Consider the following 8,417-nt stretch of genomic DNA (forward strand, 5'->3'; position numbering starts at 1 on the left):
CGCCAAAGCGGGCACTAGACACCAAAAAGATTTCAAGTTTCACAACTCAATCCGAATTTCTGACTAAATCCTGAGGCCATCTGCTCACAAATCATATACACAGACACACATAAATACACACTACAAACGCACCTGTGGCCTCGAAATTCCCAACAGAGGTCTCGTTGACCAAGTCAACTCCCGATACCTCAATTCCAACTTCCCAACCCAAGTCCCAAATTGCACCCGAGTGCATTAGGAACCAAACCAAATATGCACACAAGTTCTAAATGACCATCAGGACCTCTTGAAATCAACGAATTTTCAAAAAAGGTTCGTTTATCCAAAAGTCAACTTTGAGTCAACTCTTTTTCGCTTAAAGCTATTTTTTCCCAAAAATTCACCAAAATCAACCCCGAACATCTCGAGAAGTGTGTCAATGGTCCCCTTGAATTAAAAGTGAGCTAACTAGGCTAGGGGAAGGGTCAAAAGTGTCAAAAAAACTATAACGACCAAGCGGGTCGTTACAATTGCCTGATTAGTGTTGTAAATGCTAGCTGCATCTTAACATGCTAGCCCTCTGGTGTACCTGAACTTGTTTTCCCATTTCTCTGTGTTTGTTGTCCTTGAAAGTATCACATGAATTCACAGAAGTTAATTTCTTATCAAAACACAATGTGCAATCAGAATGTTTGGTGCCTACTGGTATTTTATATAGAATAGGTTCACTCTGTTCTTTACATGAGGCTGTCATCAAGAATGAATCATCTAGATCATATATCTACCTTGTTAAAGAAGTTCAAGAATCTTGCCTTGCATCCTTGCTATGTTCATGTTTAGTTAGCTGTGTCTGAAGTCTATAACTATGACTAACTCATGACATCCTGCACCATTATTTCTTTGTGATCTTGTTGTTCTCTGAGCATCTGTACTTAGTATGAATCAAGTTAAGGACCTGCATGATGTATGCTAGAGTAATAAGATGATATTGTGACATACCTAAGAGGCTGTGACTTGGGGTTTGATTGACCATAGGTATGACTTACCCAGAGCCAGGAGGAAAGATATAAGGCTTGGAGTTTCTATTCAAGCTTAGCCTGGTCCTCTTCACTCTAAGCTACTAGGGTTCCCCTACGTAAAGTCATACCCCATGGGACCCTCTGAGTTAAAATGAGTAAGAATCTGTGGGAAATGCATGTTGGTTTATTCTTTGAAGGTTTAAAATAATTTGAAATGCTTCACTCTTTCAAAACACTACATTAATGGTTTATCTGATCCTTTGAGTTTTGCTGTGTGTATGCCATGTTGCACTTGCCTTTATTTTCTTTGATGCCATTTCTGCACCCTTGAAAATAATTCTCGAATGTTAAGCATGATAAGAAGATCTCTTTTCTGAACCTAAAGGCTATTTTTGTTTGAATATATAAGGGAAATACACCTGAATATACCAGGTATATCCAGTTATGTATACATATAGCCTGTAAAAACTGATATATTTGGTATATCACTCGTGAGAGTCCATCATTATTGGTTTTGTTATTTAAGTTTTCTGTTTGATTTTGGGCTTACGCGTCTATACTTTGTTGTTAGGGTTTGGCTCTATTTATTGTCATTTAATGCCATTTGGGCTACAACCTTAGGCCGTAGTTATCTTAAGTTGAACTTGTTGGCTTATTTGAACCTTTCTTTGTGTATACTACTTTGGTTTGGACTTCTTGCATGATTTAAGTTAATAACTTGAACATGTGTTTATATACATGTGTTTATAATTATATCTTATCCTGTATTAAGCAAATAGTTCATTCCAAAATGCTTGTCTAATCTTACCATTTTTTTTTCTACTTCGTGTTGCATGTGAAACCTCGTGGGCCACTTGGGCCACTGCCTTCCGCTTGAAACCAATTCGGCCTCAGGCCCTTCTCCTTTATTCAATCGAGTCCGCATGATTATAGAAAGGGAAGGTAATATATTGAAGGCCTAATCATAGGTGAAAATGGTCATTGGTGGGCTTAGGTAGGCCCACCAGTCATAAAATCTCGTCCCTTACTCTCTTTTATATATTACTTGTATATATTGTATGTATAATATTGTATGTATTACAATGTATGAATATTGAAACCCTTTATATGCTTAGAATTTAGGGAATGCGCTAGTATTATTAGAAAGTCGCCAAAACCATTTTCAAAACTTGCCTATTTCTCTAATACATGCATGAAATCGGACTAACTACAAGATTTCTTAAGATAAAACTTGTTTGGATATATGGTTGAGCCTAAACGATCAGAAAAAAGAAAATGAGGATAAGTGACATTTTGGGCCTTCTGCCCCTTTTAAGAACCTAGAAATGTGACGAATGTTGTTTTGGGCCTCAAGCCCACTTTGAGATCAAGAGGACCATCTTGGAGTCAATTAAATCGGAAGAAAAAATATTTTCACAAATTTGGACTAATTCTTGTAACTTAAATAAAATTCAGAATCTCTTTTAAGTAACATTATAAGATTGAATTGGGACCTAATTTTCGTACGAAAAGATTAAAAGTATTAGTCTTTTCCAATGTAGGTCATTTGACCAAACTATATTATAATACTATGCCGTTTTAGTATATTTTCATTGTTGTCTATATTGACACTCAATTTTGTCCCGCCTTTCCTCCAAAATATTTATTTGCGTTTCTAATATTTTTGATAACTTAAGAATAGTTATTTATATTTTATTACAATTTAGCTCTTATTAATATCGTCGTTTTCATTATCCAACTATATTTGTTGGCTATTATCATTATTATTACCGTTATTATTATAATTATTAACATTATTATTATTATTATATTGCGATCACTTAATCATAATCGTCATGATCAATTTATACATCTTACACATTGCATTTTATATATATATTTAGACGATAGCATTTACTTACTTTTAAACTTTATAAATATTATCGTCAACTATTACGATATTGTATAATTTTAATTTTTGATTAAGTAATATTTTATCACGCGCTAATATTAATGAACTAGAGAGCATCTTTCATCTTAACTTAGAAGCCCAAGAGAAGGCTTAAGGAAGAAAGGGCCATCAGTTTCAGCCCAAATTCGCAACCCATTAAACCAATAGAAGAGTCCACCCCATAATTATTTTAACTCATTTTGTTTTTCAAACCTAGTTCCCATCCCACATATTCATCTGCACGTGTCCCTCATCCATTTTCCCTTTCAAGCAAAAGCTCCAGTACCCTACATCAATGGCAGTGGCTTGCCCTCTCCATTTTCATAAAAGTCTTCAGATCTTGGCATGTCCACTGACAGAAGGACGCTCTCCCTTTCATATTTGACCAAAATTATTCTAAATATAGAGGTACATGTCATCTTCACTCGATATTTTCACTCTGCCTTCTTCCATTTCGGGCACAAATCTGACCAAGATTCAAACGGGCATTTTGACTCAAGATTCAAACCTGATGCTCTAAGAATCCCGCCCAAAAAACATCCCAAAACCCTAGCTCGTAGGTATAAATATTCGTCTTGCATCCATTTTAGGACCACGATTTTTTGGAGCCATCACCCTTCACTTTAAATTACTGTTGAAACCAAACTTTACTCTAAAAAAGGGGTACTTTTGTTTCTGTCAAGATTTCGGACTCAAAGGGTTTTCCGAGTGTAAAGTGGTCAAAGTTTGAGCCTTAGATCGGTGACCTAAAAGCCCTAGTTCGCTGCACCCGAAAAAGGTCAGTAATTCTCCTCCTCTTTTTTTTCATTTCTTTTGTTAGTCCTGTAGCTGTTCTCTTTTTGTTTGGTATATTTATACATTTTTAGTACTGTTTTCTGTTTGCTGCTCATTCAAAATGGTGGGACAAGTTAGCTTCTGTATGTTTTCTAATTTTTGAATGGATTAGTTTAAATTTTAGTCTTGTTTGAGTTATTAATGTTTTTTTTTTATTTCGCTTCACAAATGTTAGGTATGAGTTTGGGTTTTAATTGTTCTTAGTTTCCATGGCTTTTTTTTTTGTTTGTTGTGTCTTAATTTAAGTTTACGAGGGATAGGTGTAATGAGTACTCTTAATATTCATATAAATGGTGCGAGGTTTACTTTGATAGCTATATTGATTTGTTGAGATGCAGATATGGTTATCTTGATGTTAGTTTGAAATCAATAAATAGAATCCTTCCTCAGTCTTTCATGTCGACTGAAGGGCCTGTGTAGGTAAATAGGTGGTAATTTTTAGTAGGTAAATAGGTGGTAATTTTTAGGTATTTTCTCAATTTTGAATGTCGTAGCATCTACTTATAATGGTCAGCATATGTGGATGTTTCTCAGTTAATATCAAGATGCAGGTCTTTCGCTTAAATAATAGCTCCTTATTCGTTTGTTTAAAATCAACCTTAATCTAATCTCTTTTAATTCATGTCAAGTCTAAAGCTCTAAAACTGGTCAGTTAGCTTATTATTCGGAGTAGCTCTTTCCGCTTTATTTTAAAAGAATGTGAGAAGTAAATAGAAGAAGTGCTTAGCTAAGACATTGTTTCCTTTAAATTGACAGAGTTGTCTCCTTGTTTGATTTCAATTCTTAGAGATATCACTAGTTTGCCTTTTCCAAAATGCCCCCCCCCCCCCCCCCTCTCTAATTTTGTTTCCTCATGATCAACTAGCAAATTAGGTTATATACTATGTTATATTCATTTAAGTCATTGTTTTTCTCCATGGAGATTGGTCTCAAAACTTGAAGAAGCTTGCTAACACTTTCAGCTAGTTTCCCTTAATTTTTAACAAGCTGGTTAGTTCGGATTTTGCATAGATAAAGTGTTTCTGCCATAGCGGTTTAAGTGCAATTAATTTGGACTGTGTGGATCAATATTAATACTGTTTTAGCTTGAATATAGAGGTTTAATGTGAGTTCAAGGTGGATGCATTCCCTGTTTGCATAACTGATTAGTGCATCTTAGCTTCAGCTTCTTGTTATGATCAATCTTGAGTCGACATTAATAAAGATTTAATTAGCAGAATGATATGTGATCGAGTTTTACTTAAGTTTATTTTGCGTAGCTATGTGAGAAGACATATAAAAGTTGACTCTTTCTTTTAAAACTAGTGCGGAGAGTTGCTAGACACCTTTGTTTGTAGTTCAGCAGTGTTATTCCTTCTAATTTTTTTTCCTCTGTCTTGTCTGAAGAAATATGATACCAGATTAGTCTAGGATTAAGTTTGTGTAAGATTTTTTTTAAAAAACTGTGTTGAGTTTAAATCAGGTACTTATAGGTGTCCTGACGATGTAAAAGATAAATCTTTCTTTTATGAGTTGCCATGTCTAATTTGAGTTCATTTATGTCTTAATGAAGGGAAATGACCTGTTTTTTATTTTTTATCACTAATAGTCTGAGGTGCAGCACGAGCTTGTCATCACGCACAAACTAATTTTTAGCATGTAACTAAGTCCTTTAAGTCAATGACAGTCTTAAAGATCCTAAATGCTTCTCTGTTCTGTTTTGTTTGCTTGAAATATGCATTTGTTTAAGTGTTGAAGTTTTAACTTGCTCAAAACTTTTTTTTTAAAAAAAAGTCGTTTGTCTTAAACTAAGTAATTGAGGTAATGTTCTAAAGTTTATTAGGATCTTGTTCAAATCTGCTTCCTTGACTTGCTTAGTGATGGTCTTATTTGGATAGTTTAGAAGCAGAGGAAGAGCTTATTTTAAAAAAAAATAGGAATACTGTTGTTGAGATTTAGTTTTACATAATCTGTTTTTTTTTTAATCATATATTTCCAGCATGCTTGAGGTATAAAATACTTATCTAAGTTTGGTTCAATATGTTAAGTGACTTTTACTGTATTTTATTTATGCTTGTTGTCTATTTTTTTTTTATTAAGCACCGGGTGTCCGGGTCTCTTTGAGCCCCGACTAATCCCGGGGGTGCACAGGCCCTCGGCAAGGAGTTTCCCGCAAGTGCACCACGGGTAATTCAGGGTTTTACCCCAGTCCGATGGCCCTCAGAAATTGTTTGCACCCAATGAGTTTCGAACTTGAGACCTTGAAAGGGAGCACCCCAAGGCTCAAGCCAATTACCACCAGGTCAACCCCTGAGGGTTCTTGTTGTCTATTATAAAATCTTTTCTATTATAAAAGCATGTCGGTGCTCTAATTCTCTCTTTTCTGGTTTCTTCTTTTTGCATGATCACCGGAGCCGACGAGTCTCACTTGAGACTCAACGACGCCGCACGGAGCCAACATGACATCATTCCTTCTTGTTTCTGTTGAATAACGAGCCTGACAGTTTACTATCCCCGGAAAATTGGATGGAAAACTTGTTTTTCATCTTATGTCCTTTTATTCTTTTCTTCCTGGTTGCTAACGTTACTTATGAGTTTGTGTGTCATAAATTTAAATCATTACGGGATTAATAATTAGACTATTCGATTATTTAGAATTTTTCTACTTCCTGATATTAATAAGTATTTATTGAGGATAATACCTAGATATAAAGATTTAAGTAGTGATAGTAGTTGCCCATTTTCATCCAGAAATATGTATAAAGTTTTAACTTTGGAGACATGCTTGGAAAACAATTTTTGTTTCGGATACAGTAATTTGCTGCTATTACGTAACTTTAGTTAAAAAAAATCATTTTTTTAACAATTCTATCTAATCTATTAAAAGGTTTTAAGTTTAGCTTATTTTTGGTGGAATGACGATCTAAACTTTTACCCCATTTTGTGTTCAAGTACTTTTTTTTGAGAATTAAGCCTTCAAATTTAAAAGCAGGACATTTTAAACGATTTAAAAAATTTATATCAACTTGTCAAACAAAATGTATTATTTAGCACTTATGTTTTAACAACCTTTCAACGCCTATTTTATTAACCTAAGTTTGATCGGTAACCGTAGCTAACGGATTCTAATGGATGCTTAAGACCTTCCCATTAGGATATTTAGAACCCTTACCTAGAATCTATTTGGCTCGTAAGACTTTGAAAAAAATGGAGTTTAATTTAGTTTTACCTTAGTAATTAATAATTAGGTGTCCTAATTTACCATTAAAATAATTAGGTGGCGACTCATTAAGTTAAATAATGTAGGAATCACCAATATGTCGTACTCTACTTTGACTTGGTTAAAAAGGAGTATAACAGTCAAATTTATTGCCGCTTAAGGTCTGGAATCATTAGCTTCTGCATGACGCCGATCTCAAACAAGTGGTATAAGCGCCAATGACTCAACGAGGTTGAAGACAGGTTCAAGGTGGATCAGTTCAAGTTTCAACTAACTCAACGATAATGAAGATTTTTGTCCAAAAAAAAATCTAGAGTACTACATGTGGATACAATTTTCAATCGTATTTTCAGCAATCCTGTTGCTGCATATTTTTAAAGCAAAAATTATTTTTAACTCATGCTTACTTTAACGCATGAGTTCTAATTTTCAACTCATGCTTACTTTTAACGTATGAGCTCAAATTTTCAACCCTTGCTTACTTTAAACGCTTGGGCCTAATTCAACCCATGTTCATTTTTAACACATGGCTCCACTTTCAGCCTGTGCTCGCTTTTAAGGCACAAGGCTTAAATTTTTAACTATACCTACTTTTAAAAATGACAAGCAGCAGTGATGAAGATTATGTGAGGAGGAAAAATAAAGATTATTTTGCCCGAAATCCAGGCCAAGGGGAGTTTTGTTATGGATTGCTTGAATTCGCTAACTTATTTGGATTCTACACCATAATTGTGTTTTACTCCAAAAAGTTTAACTTGGTGGAAAAGATCTTTTTAGTAGAAAAGGACTTTTCCATGTCTATCCTTTTTCATGGAGGAGAAGTTTCAAACATCTACAAATAGAAGATCTTTCTTCTCATACAGAAATTAGTTTACCATTAAAATAATTAGGTGGCGACTCCTTAAGTTAAATAATGTAGGCATCACCAATATGTCGTACTCTACTTTGACTTGGTTAAAAAGGAGTATAACAGTCAAATTTATTGCCGCTTAAGGTCTGGAATCATTAGCTTCTGCATGACGCCGATCTCAAACAAGTGGTATAAGCGCCAATGACTCAACGAGGTTGAAGACAGGTTCAAGGTGGATCAGTTCAAGTTTCAACTAACTCAACGATAATGAAGATTTTTGTCCAAAAAAAAATCTAGAGTACTACATGTGGATACAATTTTCAACCCATGTTCTTTTTTAACGCGTGGCTCCACTTTCAACTTGTGCTCACTTTTAAAGCACAAGGATCAAATTTTCAACCACACCTACTTTTAATCATGACAAGTAGTAGTGATGAAGTTTATGTGAAGAAGGAAGATGGAGATTATTTTTCTAGATAAGTTAGGCCAAGGGGAGATATGTTAGGGATTGCCCTGAATTTCCTAACTTATTTGGATTCTACACCATAATTGTGTTTTACTCTAAAAAGTTTAACTTGGTGGAAAAGATTTTGTTTTTAGTAGAAA

General features: G+C 34.5%; 1 long non-coding RNA gene across 1 annotated transcript; it reads left to right on the forward strand.

Annotated features, from left to right (window-relative positions):
* Positions 1–3,140: 3,140 nt before the first annotated feature.
* Positions 3,141–6,414, forward strand: LOC132609461 (uncharacterized). The gene is made up of 2 exons (XR_009570849.1): positions 3,141–3,706; positions 5,842–6,414. It is a non-coding gene; the product is annotated as an uncharacterized LOC132609461 (long non-coding RNA).
* The last annotated feature ends 2,003 nt before the right edge of the window (positions 6,415–8,417 follow it).

Source organism: Lycium barbarum, chromosome 9 (genome assembly GCF_019175385.1).
Source record: "Lycium barbarum isolate Lr01 chromosome 9, ASM1917538v2, whole genome shotgun sequence".
In the NCBI taxonomy this organism is placed as follows: Eukaryota; Viridiplantae; Streptophyta; class Magnoliopsida; order Solanales; family Solanaceae; genus Lycium; species Lycium barbarum.